The 15324-nt window shown below is 42.0% G+C and overlaps 1 protein-coding gene across 15 annotated transcripts in view; it reads right to left on the bottom strand.

Moving 5' to 3' along the window:
* TRERF1 (transcriptional regulating factor 1) overlaps nucleotides 1-15324 on the bottom strand; it is a 152773-nt gene that overhangs the window by 97310 nt on the left and 40139 nt on the right. For 9 of the 15 annotated variants that reach the window (XM_039532762.1, XM_039532764.1, XM_039532775.1 and 6 more), the window contains 3 exons: nucleotides 11215-11265; nucleotides 3259-3317; nucleotides 1575-2004 (listed from right to left, as the gene is read on the bottom strand). The gene's annotated coding sequence lies outside the window, so the exon portion shown is untranslated. Of the gene's footprint in view, nucleotides 1-1574; nucleotides 2005-3258; nucleotides 3318-11214; nucleotides 11266-12215; nucleotides 12312-15324 lie in introns of those variants that run through there. The other 6 variants (XM_039532768.1, XM_039532771.1, XM_039532767.1 and 3 more) reach the window with 5 other exon arrangements.

Below are 15324 nucleotides of genomic sequence, written 5' to 3' on the forward strand. Positions count from 1 at the left end.
TAAGCATCTTCTGTTAGCCTGATTCCACATAGCCCCAAATCAGTGAGAATGCACATAGCATGTGTGCTATCTGTGTCTTCTCATCAGAAAAGGAACTTAACTCCCTCCACCCACCCAGAGAACATTTTCTTACTGAAATGTGCTCATTAGAAACCAAAATTAAAAGGGATATTGAAAAGCAAGATTATATCAGGGTATGGGTTGAGAAGAGAACAACAACTATCTTCAGACAATTGTCCATCAATTTTTCTTTCAGTCAGAATGCACAGACTCAGTCCTATTTAAGATAAACTTCTAAATCAAAAGTACTGTAAACAAAAATATAACCTTTTCACTCTTTTCTAGCCTGGTGGCATTCATTCCCCATTTCTCCATCTTGAAATCATGGCCCGTTCAAATATATGCAGTTCACAAAACAGCAGGCAAGAAGTGGTTATAGCTATCATTTATTACAAATCAGCATAGAAGACTAATTTCAAAACAGGTGGATATTCATAAGATGGCATATTGCTCTTAATTTTTCACTTATCAAGTTGTATTTACTTCACATGCAGATACCTCTCTCAATCATCAATTTTTCACTGAGTGCTCAACACTTCATTTTCCTTTTAAGATACCTCTTATACTTGAACATGCCTTTTACAAAAAGACACTTGGATTGATGCAAGATTCACCTCATTCCTTTTAACCCACTGAAAAACAATGTGTCTGCTCTTTGTGCGGATGCCCTTTTCCATGTGGGTGTCTGGACAAGATTCAAAGAAGAAAAGACAATTATTTACGTCATGTACTAAAAACAGGAAGATTCAGCAAAGAAAAAAAATCACTAGCTTTTTCTATTTTATAGCCAGCACTAGCAAGACAGGAGGGGTTCCCCTAGGAGCGTGGACTTCTTCCATCAACCTAGCACTGTCTACACCAGGGGTTAGGTCAGCATAGCTTCATCTCTCAGGGGTATAGATTTTCACATGCCTGAGAGATGCACCTATTCCAGTGTAAGTTTCCAGTGTAGACCAACACAGAGCACTGGTTCTCAACCTCTTCTCATTTGCGGGCCCCTAAAAATTTTCAAATGGCGGTGCAGACCCCTTTGGAAATCTGTCTGTATATATAGTTAAATTCTGTTCTGTCAGTGTCTTTCACAGACCCATTAGATATCGTCTACAGACCCCCAGGATTCACAGACCACAGGTAGAGAACTACTGCCATAAAGTATGTCTACACTACAAATGCCAAGCCAACCCCCAGTATAGACAGTGCTAGGTCACCAGAAAAATTCTTCCAAAGAATTCTGCACTGCTGTAGCATTTTAAGTGTAGATAAGCCCTTACTGTTGAAAACCTTAAGTGTAGCCTGAATTTGTTGCTATCAGAGTTAGCAGCCATAAAATCTTTTCTGGGATTTTTAATCTATTTAAGTCAGCTATGGCAAGCCTAGGTAGCAGTACTTTGTCTGACTTTTACTAGTTAACACAGATAACAGGTCAAAAGAGCAACCATTTGCCAATCAGGAACACCTCTGGATAATTAGAGGGGGAGCAGGTGATCGTTCCTATATCCAAAAAGAGTGCTTACTTGTTCTAGTAAGATTCCTGGACTAGCAAAGTTACTGAGCATCCAATCAATTCACGTTCTTATTCAGACCAGTGTTTCAATCTCACGGGGTTCAGATCCGGGCAGCAAGTTTAACAGAGAGTCAATCCACAATTTGGCAACCAGATCATTATTATATTACATAGCATCCTTTTTAACTCATGTTGCTGTCCCTTTTAATGCTGAATTTGTTTTTGGGTTCCAGCCAGACACTTAGCATTGCTCTGATACTGCGTCTTGTGGTTTCATGTATTTCCTATTTATGAAAAAGGACCTACAGTATTGCAGTTCCTGGTTTGTTACATTTTCTTCAAATAAAAAGTGTGAGCAGCAGCTTCCTCTATGATGTATTCTTCTATATTGGTGAACGTTCTGTTCCCTTTTACCACACTCAGAAAAGCTACAAGATGGGCTTTAAAAAAAAAAAGGAGGCAATAAGATAAGTTGTTCTGAAACAATTCACTCATCTCTAACAAAAACTGACAATTTTTTCCCCACCTTATTAGGTGCCCAATGTTCAATCAGAAAATATTTCTAATTTCATCCTCTTTTCACACTGCCCTCTGCTTCCAATTTTTTTTAGCAATCCTTTAAATAATGTGCCATGGTTTTCCCAACTCCACAAATCTCATACATCCCAGTATGGTTTTTATTTAAAAAATAAATAATAAATACATTTAGTATTTACAGTAAGAATACTCTTTGTACATGTAAGACACCTTTCAAGAGAAGACCACAAAATGGCTTGTAAACATTAATTTAGCTTCATCATGTCCTTCTGAGGTAAGTATTACATTTATTTTACAGAGGTGGAAAATAAGACAGAGACAAGTTAAGTGACTTGCCCAATGTCATTAGCCTACCTGGGAAGAGGATCCATATGCTCTGACTCCCAGAATTCCTGCTCTAAGAATTACACTACAAATGAAAGGTTCCTCTACCTTCATCCTGAGCAAAAACCAGACCTTCTCCTCATTAATGTTTCACCATATTACCTTATCATTCAAAAGGACTATATACTCTGGCAGAACTCACCAGTCACATTAATGGCCTTGTTGGCTTTTTTATTACCAGATACCCAGCCATGGCCACATTAGCTGAACCCATTAAAAAAACATTAACCACTTTCATTTGGAAGCAATACTCTCAGGGACTGGCTTTTTTTTTTTTTTTTAAATACTGTTTCCCTCCCTTGTTTCTCTGGGCAAAGCAGTGGGTTCCCTGATTCCTTTATGCTGTAACAGTGACATGTTTCAAAGGACACAGGCGAAAGTTTCTCTTCTACCTTAAATAGCTATTCCTTCAGGTTGCTCTTTATGAAAAATATTATTATTTTAACTCAACAGAAGAGATACAATATAAGCAAATACAAGAGAAGAGGGACCTACAAACAAGGAGGGGAAGAACACATTATACCACAAGGAAACATACTGAAAATACAAACAAAATACTTAAAATATAACTCCTTCACCAAAAACAAATCACTTGCTCTAATGTAATATTGCGCTAGATGGACCTTGGATCTGACCCAGTATAGCCGCTCTTATATTTGTATGTCTTAATTCAAGTAATCAGAGCTTGCAGTTCTTGTGCCAAGGCCTGAATTCACTCCCCGCTGTCAACTAACCCATCTCTTATCTAAACCTATTTCCATAATAGGTCTTACCAAAGCCTCTTGCTGAAACTCAGACGACTCTATAGATGACCCCTGGAAGCCAGTTCAGTCTGGAGAAAGTACAAATGTTTGCCAGCTTTAGTCTTTCAAGTAGTCTTAGAATAGTGAGGTGTAGTTCAAAACTCCAACCTTTATTAGGGTATTCAGAATATCTCATCTTATCCCTTTAATTCCCTAAAACCATGCCAGGAAGTCACAGAAACAAATACCGTCTCAACCTGGTTCCCACCCTCAGACCAAAACTCAAAACCAGTTAGTCCCTCTGAGTAACTGATACACGGAATGTGCATTTGTGAATTACCATGGAGATAAAGCAGACAACACTTAAGGTTCTGCAGCACCTTCTGTATTGTAACTTGGTGTAACAGTAAGTTTTCTAGGTGGCATGGTCCATCCAAGGGACGACACATGAATGAGTTACATATCACATGACAGACAAATTCCAAGCACCTTTTAGATGTTTTAAAACTAACGGCTAAAGGACATCACTGAGACAAGATGTGCTTCTTAAACTCAGCTGGTTTGTGGGATTGACTGTGAAGTTCATTGGACTTCAAGAAAGCTTCCAGTGACAGGAGATGGAGTCACTGGCTTCATCAGTCCTTCCAAAAACTACAGACAGGGTGATATCTCAAGTTGGAAGCCAGCAGAAAAAGCAGGGCGGGAAAGGAAATTGGGTCATAGGATTTTTTTTCCAAAGCTATTAGACAAATCTGAAGGACGTTTAAGAGTGACACAAATGGAGACAAACAAGTTGACATTCTTCTCTTTATACAGCTTCAGATAAGGATCCATGAACATTTGTTTCTACTTATACAGGAAAATATGCAACTTGTTGCTATTATAATTAGTTTCAAATTTTCAAAAAACGGAGAGGTAGGGTCAAAGTAAAATATCGGCATTCAATAATGGAGTAAAAAATTCATTTGAGGTATGAACCTGCAAGACATCTGTAAAAGCACAGAATACTGACTGAAAGATGACTTTGGGGTTAAGATTCAGTTATTAGCATCTGTGCACAAACTTCTGGGGTTCCCCTAAGCAAGTCACTCAACCCCTATGTGCCTCAGTTTGCCCACCTTTATACTAAGGATAACACTTCCTTACATCACATAGATATTGTGAGCTTTAACTTTCTAATATTTATGAAGCATTCAAATAATACTATGGTGATGAGCACTGGTAAATTAATAATAATAGGAGCACCACATTGTAGAATTCAGCACTCTATTTGAAATCAAGCAAAGAGAGCACTAATGTAAGCAATAATGTTACAGTTATCCTGTTGGGGAGAAAAACCTGTCTGCACACCTTATAGCAGCAGAACAAGTTTGAACGGCTTAAGTAAGAAGTGAGTTTTGTGCTACTTAAAAAAACAGACCTGAAGTGAAAAGTTTCCATATTCCTCATTGTTAAAGAGCAAAAATGTGGTATATGTTGAAATATATTACTTTGGTTTTAGAAAAATCTGCAAGCTAAGTAACCATTTGATCCACAATAGACAGTCTGAAGTATGAATTTATTATTTAGACTTCAAATACTATATTTTACTAAACAAATTTTTTTGTAAAGGTGAAGTTAAGGTTGATAGCACACGAGTAATATGAATAAAATTCCTTAAAAGAATGCTGCAATTAGCAAAAGAAAAAACAAACAAACTACTGTATTAAAAAGTCAAAGCCAGAAGATTCAGAGTTATGGTTAAATTTACAAGAAATCCAAATATCTGAAGGTATGGAAATTCAACCGAGATACCCAAACTATCTTAGCTATGCCCTTTAGCAATCCCAACTTCCCATTTCCCCTCTTTTGTTTCTTTTATTGTTAGTTGTGGGATCCTGCCGGGATATATTCTTGACCAAATGCTATTTAATATCTTTATCAATGACCTAGAAGAAAATATAAAAATCAATAGTGGTAAAATTTGCAGATGACACACAAATTGCTGGATCAGTAAATAATGATAGGGACAGGTCAGTTATACAGATCAATCTAGATCTCTTGTTCAGGAGGGCTTATTTGAACATAGGTTTTAATACAGCCAAATGCAAGGTCATATCTCTAGAACTAAAAAGTATAGGTCACACTTACAAGACGGGGGACTGTATTGTGGAATGAAGTGACACTGAAAAGGACTTAGGGTATGTCACCACAGAAGTTGGGAGGCTGCTTCCCAGTATGGGCAGGCAGATGCGCTAGCTCTGCTTGAGCTAGCACACTAAAAATAGCACGGTAGCTACAGCAGCTGAAGCTACTCCCAACTACAAACCTGCCTGACCCCCTGCCATCCACGCCACTGCAGCCACACTGCTATTTTTAGTATGCTAGATCTGCTTGAGCTAGCACATCTGTCTACCCATGCTGGAAAGTACCCTCCCAGCTGCTGTGTAGACATACCTTAGTGGCAATGGTAAATAATCAGGTGAACATGAGCTCCAAGTGCAAAGTGGTTGCTAAGATGATGAACACGAACCTTGGATGCATAAGCAAGAGAATATCAAGCAGATGTAGGGAGGTGGTATTGAGATTTCAAATAATTTTTCTTATACTTTTGATGCTTTCCAGTTTTTTAAATATAGTTTTTGAACTAACACCAGAACTGGACAGTTTTCTATTAATGTTTTCACTAATGCTATATAGTGAAAACATATAGCATTAGTGAAAACATTAATAGAAAACTGTCCAGTTCTGGTGTTAGTTCAAAAACTATATTTAAAAAACTGGAAAGCATCAAAAGTATAAGAAAAATTATTTGAAATCTCAATAGGCCTTCTAGTGCGAGACTTAAGAAACTCAATCTATTTAGTTTTTTGAGGGAAAGGTTAGGTGCTGACTTACCACCAAGACAGCCCAGTGCTTCAACAAGATCATCTCATGAATGAAAACCATTGGCTGAAGCTGAACCTGAGCAAAACAGAGCTGATGCTGGGCAGAGGAAAACATTTTGAAGAGTTAGCAGCCACAGTGCTTTGATTAAAGGTACAGACCCACAACTAGTCAAATCAGTCCATAATATAGAAGTACTCTTGGATTCCTCACACACTACGCTCTCTCACAGCAGCATCCACAAGTAACGCATTCTGTCATCTCCAATTGGCTACGAGACTTCAACCCATCCGGCCAAATGATGACCTGGACTCAGTTATTCACAAATTCCTCATCTCTCAGCTGGACTACAGCTATGTGATATAACTGTGATATAACTTGGGCACAAAGGCTTCAGCACTTAGGAAGCTACAACTAGAACAGAATGCTGCAGCACATCTCCGCAGCAACACAGGCTAGTAGGAAACTTGTTCTCTGCTCTCTCATTGGCTTCCAGTAGAATATCAAATTGAATTCAAGGTCTCGGTCCTTATCCTCAAGGCGCTCCATGGCCTAGGCCCAGAGTATCGAAAAGATTGCTTAAAGCTCCAGGATGAAGATGTGGTTGACAGTTTTGCTCCTCTCACGCAATGGAACTCTCTACCATTAAGAGTTAAGTTAAGTCAACTTTTTTGACCAGGCCAAGACCATGGAATAAAATCTCCCAGCAACTACCAGCCATCCTTCTGTTCCAAGTGCAAGACTCATTTCTTTGAATTTGCCTTCTCTAAAAAATACTTAGTGTGTGTGTGTGGGGCGGGGGTCTCTGTCTTGTCTTGGTAAGCTTGTGTTTTAGTATTGTATTCAGTTAAACAGGAATTTGTACAGTAGGTTTTTTTGGTGTGAAATGCAAGGCTGGAGTTGGTACCAGTGAGTAGTCTGAGTTTCTTTTTTACTTAGAGCAGGGGTCGGCAACCTTTCAGAAGTGGTGTGCCGTGTCTTCATTTATTCACTCTAATGTAAGGTTTCGCGTGCCGGTAATACATTTTAACGTTTTTAGACGGTCTCTTTCTATAAGCCTAGAATACATAACTAAACTATTGTTGTATGCAAATTTAATAAGGGTTTTAAAATGTTTAAGAAGCTTCCTTTAAAATTAAATTAAAATGCAGAGCCCCCCGGACCGGTGGCCAGGACCTGGGCAGTGCGAGTGCTACTGAAAATCAGCTCGCGTGCCGCCTTCAGCACACGTGCCATAGGTTGCCTACCCCTGACTTAGAGGATCACCACGGGGGCAGAGATAAGGTAGTATGGATATCTGTCAAAGGCTCCCCTGAGCCAGGTACCCCATGGAGCAGGCTCACCTCAGGTTTTACACCAAACAGATGAACGCTGAGCTCAAAATAGCTACTTGGGCATTACAGTCCATAACATAAACAATAAATCCCTCACAGAGATCCAAGGCAAACACTGTCAAGGTTAAGCCCCTAACTAGGCCAGGTTACGTGGGTTAGGGCAGGGAGAGCCTTCCTTCCCTGGCTTCATCCTGACCCGTAGTAGAAGCAGCCAGCCCTTTTTATCCTGCCTGCTAGGCCCTGATTGGCCTCCATCTGCTCCTGGCCCTTTGAGGTGCTGAAGGACTAACTCTTGCTGATTCTGCCTGCAACTGATCATGGGAGGCCTCTTTAGGCAACCCCTAGGAGGTCCAAAGTTGCTGCTCTTCACCTTCCATCAGGGTCCCTTCTTAGTACAGGGCACACTAATGTGGTGGGCCTTCTGGCAGAGAGCAGCAAATGCCTAGTAATCTCCATCACAGTATCCTACCTATCAATTTCCATATGTTAAAATATTTGGGGTTTTAGTAAATTTAATCTTAACTCTGAATTTCCAGGCTTTTGAACGGTGTGGGGGGGGGGGGAGGAGTTGGTTGGTTTGGTTTGCTCCCCAGTTATGTCCAACTTTGTTGTAAGGATTTTTAATCATTAATTACTTATACGTTCTATCAACCTTAATTTCACCTCAGCAAAGTTATTGTCTCTGATATTGCTTATTTTTTAAAGACAGCCTGAACGTGGCTTAGGGATAAAGACTGGGGTAAAAGCACTCACTCCTACCTTTCCATACTAGGGGTGAAATCCTCACCAACTAAATTTTATCGCTCTCTGCATTTTCCTGACTTTTGTGTTTTTGGAGGTGTTTTGGCTGCAAGTGGAGAAAAAAAAGATTTTTTGGAAACTGGTGAACATGTTTGTTACTTTGGCGTTGTAAGTAAGTAATCCTTGTTCTGACTTACTTCAAAAGCCAGAGGGGGAAGGGAGGGGAGGGGAAATCAGCCAAAGACCTCACTCACCTACCAGTTCTAAGGAAGATATTTCTTTTTTTGTGGTATTTAGGAGCAGGGGTTTCTAATGAAAATCAACTTTCAGTCTTAATTATGAAGAGGTTGCTCCCTCTCCATAGTAATGGTAATGACAGCTGCCTCTTATATAACAGCATCATTCATGTGCACAGCACTTTGCAAATAATTAAACTAATTATTGCAACACCCTGAGAAAAAGAGAAATAGGATTATTGCCATTTCACTGATGGACAAACTGACTCAAAGAACTAAGGTGTGTTACCCAAGGCCACAGGGACTGTCATTGGTGGGGCCGCAGTTAAAACTCAGAACGTCCTAGCTTCCAGCTCCATTTTAAATCCCTTATAGCTATACCACACCTCCTCCCGATATTACACGTGCATTACAAACACAGGGAAAAAACTAACCATCAGTGTGCTTTGCAGGCAAAAACTGAAAATGGCTCTGTTAAATTTCCACATCTTTATCAACATTTTATAAGAAACTGAAGTCAGTGTCAACTATTCAGTGACTAGAGGAAATAATGTTACAGAAATTTTAGATACCTAAACAGTTTACAGTATAGTTGGGCCAGATAATCCATAATAAAACTGTCCATTTGGATAAAAATCAAGATAAGAATCTTAAACATGTTCCGAATTCCTCCATCCAATATTTTATAACAGAATACTCATGGCATTTAAACTTGGGAAAGCTAGTGAGACAAAGATGGGAAGGGGGAAGTGGGTATTCCATTTCTACATTAAAAGCAGAACCGCATAAACTCTGTTCTTTCATAACATGGTACTTATTTAAATATACCAAAGACATACTAAATTTGTGGAGAAATGTCATGTCTAGTCCCCTCAGTCACTGACGTTAAACATGTTCCCTTGTAGTTTTACTATAATTTGCTCAACAGGAAAGCTGTTAACCTATTCACATTTCTTAGGATATTACTTGTACTTATACAGGGCATATTTTCCTACTTGACTGCCTGAAGTTAGATAACTAACTTAAGTTGTTTGTTTCTCCAAAAGACCTGAGCATCCACATTTCCATTGTTGTCAATGGGAGCTGCAAGTGCTCAGCACCTATGGGTGAAGGGGGGTGGGGAGAAATCAAGCAACTTTTACTCAGCTCTCTAAATTCACACTGGAGGCAGCTATCTTCATGTACTCAAGTGTGACGTTATGAGTGTAATATAATATTTCATTGGAAGGTGACAGGGCCAGAAAGAGTTAATCAACTCACAGACTGACCTGACCCATGGGTGAACCTTAAGGACTGGTTAGGAAGATCTGTAAAGGAACAGAGCTTTGAAATGCAAGCCTGCATTGTTAGAGGTATCTATTGGGTTTCCGGGAAACAGGGCGGGCAAAGCCCGCCCCATGCTAACGGATCCCCCCCCGCCTAAGGGGAGTTTCCACAGGGCCTCAGAAACCCACTAATTGCGGGGGACAACTAATAAAAGAACAGGGACAGGAGTGCGGTCAAAGGGTCATAAGAAGGGAGCCTGACGGGGACACCGAGCAGAGAACCCCGGACAGCGCCCACTGCTCCTCGAAGGCATCAAGGGAGCCAGCGGACGCCGCCCAGAGGAACTCCGCTCGGAGACGTGAACAGACTAAGGATCGGAAACAAGCCCCACAGTCGCAGGAGTCTCCATTGGCCAACTGCCTCTCCCTGGTCACGTAGATGGCCATCTTAGAAGGGTAGATGTTTGCTCAAGTCTTGTGATGTAAGCAAACCAGTCTTGTCTATTGCTATAGTTTTAATTCAAAGATCAAAAAAGGAATATTAACATTTATAAGGATACTTGAGTGAAATAGTATTATTGTCTATGTGTCTCTTTGAAGGTTGTGGTAACCTGTATCTGAACTGTTTAATGGATAAATTACTCTGTGCTAATTGCCAGGAGATTTGGGAGAAGGAGTTAAGCCTATTGTTTTCTCAGGCCGAAAGGCTGCTGGAAACTTATAAGAACCCTGGGACACTATCCTTCTTCATCTCAGATCTGCTTTGGGTTTCAAGAGGGGGAAACCTTAAGCCATAATCATTGAGATCCCCAGTCATTGACTGGAGCCACCCTGAATATGGAAATTGGACTATAACCTATGGACTATTTCTAAAAGGAGTTTTGGCAACTACAAGCTCATCTCTACTATGTATCTGAACCTCAAGAACTGAATTCAAGTCTGTATGTATATTGATCTTTTAACCAACACACTCTCTTTTTTCTTTTTTAATAAATTTTAGCTTAGTTAATAAGAATTGGCAATAGCATGTATTTTGGGTAAGATCTAAGTTATAATTGGACCTGGGTATGTGGCTGATCCTTTGGGATTGGAAGAACCTTTTCTTTTATATGAGGAGATCAGATTTTTAGGAAACATCATCATATATCTGACAGGTGTGTCTGGACGGAGGCCTAAGGCTGGGTACTTTAAGGGAACTGTGTGGTTTGGACTTCTAAGTGACCAGTGAGGTACTAGAGAAGCTGTTTTGTGCTGGTTAGTAAATCTAAGTATTGAAACAACCACCAGCGTTTGGCGTTTGTCTGCCCCGTTTTGTTTGCAGTTCACCCTGATTGAGTGACCTCAGCTGGCTCCCACGGGCAGAAATCAAGCAACTTTTACTTAGCTCTCTAAATTCACACTGGAGGCAGCTATCTTCATGTACTCAGGTTAGAAAATAATGGATCTGTGAGTTTTCCCAAGTGCAGAAAAAAGAATTTTTTCCAATACTTGCCACAGATTCTCCATAATTTGTAGCAAAGAAAATAAAACTATAACTTAAATTACCTGTTGTTGTATTATTGAGATCAACTTTCTAATGTCTTCCTGAGCTGGCTTCTGTGGGGACAAAAACATATCATATGTTTAGGGGAATTATTCAAAACAGCGTAGTAAAAGATTTGTGTGTTCCTTTGAATTAACAAACAAAACAAGCTACAGCATATCCATTTAGTCAGAAAACACTTGCTTAGTTAGGTCCCAATCCTGCTCCCAAGAATTTCAAGTAATTAAATTCCCAATAACTTTCATCATGCAGTAACAGGCCATTACTACTCTATTTACTTACTACACTGTAGGTTTACTAAATCAGAGTTTTTCATTGCCAGGACCCATTAAAAAAAAAGTTTGCAAAACAGAGTGTTACTGCAAAATGCATTAACACAGTACCTCCCAGCCATTAGTGGCTTTTAAAAATAATCTGAATATACCTAAGTGTAACATTTTTCAGATGATCAGTATTAATCAGTAATCTAATTCTGACATGTTAAGACAAGTAACCTTGGCACTGCAACTCATCAAGCCCAAACTAGTGGGGACAGGAAGTCCCGGTCACTGTTATTTACTTGCCAGTTCCTTCCAAAATCCCACAGTGTAATTTCAATGAATGAAGTGATTTCATCTCATAGTGTTTCTTATAATGCTTTCATACTTCTGACCAACTTGTCAGCGAGGCCCCCAAGTGGAACTTGCAGAACCAGAATTAAGATTTACAAGGGCCTCAGGCTTTGGAAAGCGAAGAGAATAAAAGACCACTGGCGGGAGGAAGGAAAGGTGCTCTGTTGGCAAGTCTGGCACCCACCAACACACTGCAGCATTACCCACTCTCACAGTTTTAATGTAAATCTCAATTTCTGTTCCGTTTTTTAAAAGGGTTCTCATGAATTTCTGACTGCTGGCTTCAACCCTATGAAATCTGCCCTTATCCAAAGCGGACAGCATCTCTCATTACTGTCAATAGAATCAAAGCTACAGGCTGCCCTTAGCTATCTAGCTACCATGTCTCTGACCTTTGTAGAGGAAAGTGAAGCTGCTTCCAGAAAAGATGGATGCCATCTTCCATCGGCTGAAATGGGTCTAACAGAAGGATGATGGTGGCTCCTCAGTCTCCATACAAATGCCAGGCAAGAGACAGGAGAATGCAGAGTTTCAGGAATGAGACCATGGGGGCAGCAACAAAGGAAAATGTGCTAAGAAAGAGGATGTGCAGGGATGATCAGGGAAATGACCCGGGGAGGTGGGGGTGGGGCAAGTAGGGAAGGAAATAGGAGGCAGACAAGGAGGGTGCAGGGAAATATGGTGCGGCAGAGAGAGAACCCGTGGTAGGAGACAGAAGGTTAAGAGAGGGAAATATAAGAGGGCAAGTTAATGAGGTAGATGGTGGACTGGAGATTATAGGGGATCACGAAGCGAGAATATGAGTGAGATAGCTGCCTATTCTGCCTTGTTAGGGATGGGGAGGGGGAATTATGAGTTACCCAATGCCACCTCCTCACACACAATGATAGGAGAGAGTAAGTGCAGCTCCTTCCAAGCAGTGAACAGGGAAGCCACATTTTGTGTATATTTAAAGTTATTTTTTATCCTGAAATTATCTCTCACAAGTTAGGGGTGGGGAGCTTCCCCGTACAAGGTGAGAAATATCCAAAAGCAGGCAAAAATGTAATTTATTTACGGTTTTAAATCTGATTTTTAATCATGATATTTTGGGCTCTAACTCAGAGCAACAAACTCCTTGTAACTGAATCAGCTGGACCAAACCAGTTTGAGTACAAACCTTTTATTTTGTCCATATTAGCAATGATGTTTCAATTTAAAAACACCAGTTGCCCATCAGCTCTGCTGTTTTAAACCATGTCAACTGCAATGCCCTCTTGGAACCTTCCAGAGGTAGTGAATAATGGAAGATTAAAAAGATCACTTATGCACTGTGGGACAGCAGCAGGACGACTAGCTGAACCATTTTAGCTATTCTGTGCTCACATTAGCACTAAACCAGTCCAGACTGAACAAGTTCTGTAGACCTTCTGAAAGCAAGCTTAATCTATACAGTTCTGGGAACACACACGTGTACAGGTGACATGATTTACAAGCATTTTAAGTCACCATTTCTCAAATGCGGCCACCGTGGCCGCATGCAGCTACCAGGGGGTTTCCCTGCGGCCATAGCAGTTTACTGGGTGGGGGGGGGACCATCGGCCCCCCCTTAGTTCCCTGTAAGCTGCACAGCAGCCTCTTCAGCGCCGCGCAAGCGCTCAAGGAACACACCCCTCCCCCAGCCCCCAACCTGCTGCGGCCAGGGTGCCCCTCCACCAGCCCCAACTCTGCTGCAGCCTGGTCCTGCTGCAGCTGGGGCGGCATGGCCCCAGACTCGGCCGGAGCGGCCCAGCCTAGGCGCCCCTCCCCCAGACCAAACCCAGCCCCGGCCCGGGCACTCCTCCCCCAGCCCGAACCCACCTCAGCCCGGCCCTGCTGGGGCAAGGGGGCGCCTATCCCCCCACAGCCCAAGTACTGCTGCTGCTGCGGGCAGAGAAAGCTGCAGGGAGTCCTCTCTCCCCACCATAGACCCGGAGTATCCTCCTGCACCCCTCATCCCTGGCCACACCCCAGAGCCCGCAAACCCCTGTACCCCAACCTTGAGCCCCCTCCCACACTCCAAACCAAATGGGCCCCACCCCCATCAACTGAATTTTGTTATGTGCATCAATATGAAGGTGATGTTGACATCACCTCTATGTTGGTGCACATAACAAAATTCATTCCGCACATGGATAGGAAAAATTAAGAGAGAACACTGCTTCCCCTTCCTCCCTGTTGCGGCCTGCGCCACCTCTCTGGAGACACAGGTGGGACACAAAATGCTTAAGGAGCAAGGTGAGGAGGCAAGGGGGGGGGGGTGAGCAAGCAAGGAGGTGAGTGGCAAGGGAGAAAGGAGGCAAGCGGCGAGCCAGCAGCAGGATAAGGAGGCGGGTGGGGGAGAGGGGGGTCTGGCTGCAAGCGCGTGAGTGAGGAGGTGACCAATGAGCCACCAGCGAGCAGGGGTTCTTGTGGTGGGCAAGGGTGAGAGGTGGCAAGCAGCAGTTGGGGGGGGGGTGAAGAGGGAAACAGGAGGCAAGCAGCAGGCAGGGGGGTCAGGAGGCAAGTGGCGGACGCACGGGCAGAGGGTGGCCGCATTCTGAGCCTACCAAATCATTTGTTGCGATGACCCCTGTAAATTAAGGTGGCCAGTATGGCTCTCAGAATGGTAACATTCTCTAAAGTTAACAAAGCCAGAGAGAAAATCATATCAAAAAAACAGGGGGCAGGAGAGTTAGAAGGGCTGAATAAAGATAGGTGATAGAATACAAGGAAAACCTTTCTGACATGGAATGATAGAACAATTAGCAAAGAAAAGACCATCCCGCCAAAATAAAATAAATAAATAAATGTGTGAAACACTATTATTTATATATTTACATGGCACCTTTTACCTGAAGACCCACTAAATCACTCCACTAACTATATACATACATCACTACTGGAATGCAGCCACTGCTGGGGCTGAGGGTGGAACCTAAAAAGCATATACTATACTGCCCAACAGTGGATGCAAAGGGGGAAATTTGACTGGACAGCAGGGCAAACTCCCACAACTTTCAAAAACTATGTTTGGCTCTTTCATGTCCATACAGCTCTGACATGCATTTAATTTTTCGGCTTTTTCATGGACATCCACACACATACATAGGCAACCACACAGAAAAAAACCTCTCATATCTGTTGTACTTTGAGATATGTTGCTCGTGACCATTCCATTCTAGGTGTGCACGTGCCCATGTGCACAGCTGTCGGAGACTTTTGCCTTAGGGGTATCTCCGTAGGGCCGGCTGTGGCAGTCTCTGGAGTCCGCGCTCATGCCACGGTATATCAGGCACCGCCGGCTCTACGACAAGAAGGAACTGAGAAGGCGACAAGTCCAACAGAGGGGCAGGAGGGCGGGTAATGGAATGGACATGAGAAACACATCTCAAAGAGCATCAGTTACGAAAAGTAGGTAAATGTTTTTTTCTTTGAGTGCTTGTTCACGTTAATTCCATTCTACATGACTCACGAGCAGTATCTGTGGAGGTGGGCTTGGAG

Source organism: Mauremys reevesii, linkage group 3, assembly GCF_016161935.1.
Source record: "Mauremys reevesii isolate NIE-2019 linkage group 3, ASM1616193v1, whole genome shotgun sequence".
Lineage (NCBI taxonomy): Eukaryota > Metazoa > Chordata > Testudines > Geoemydidae > Mauremys > Mauremys reevesii.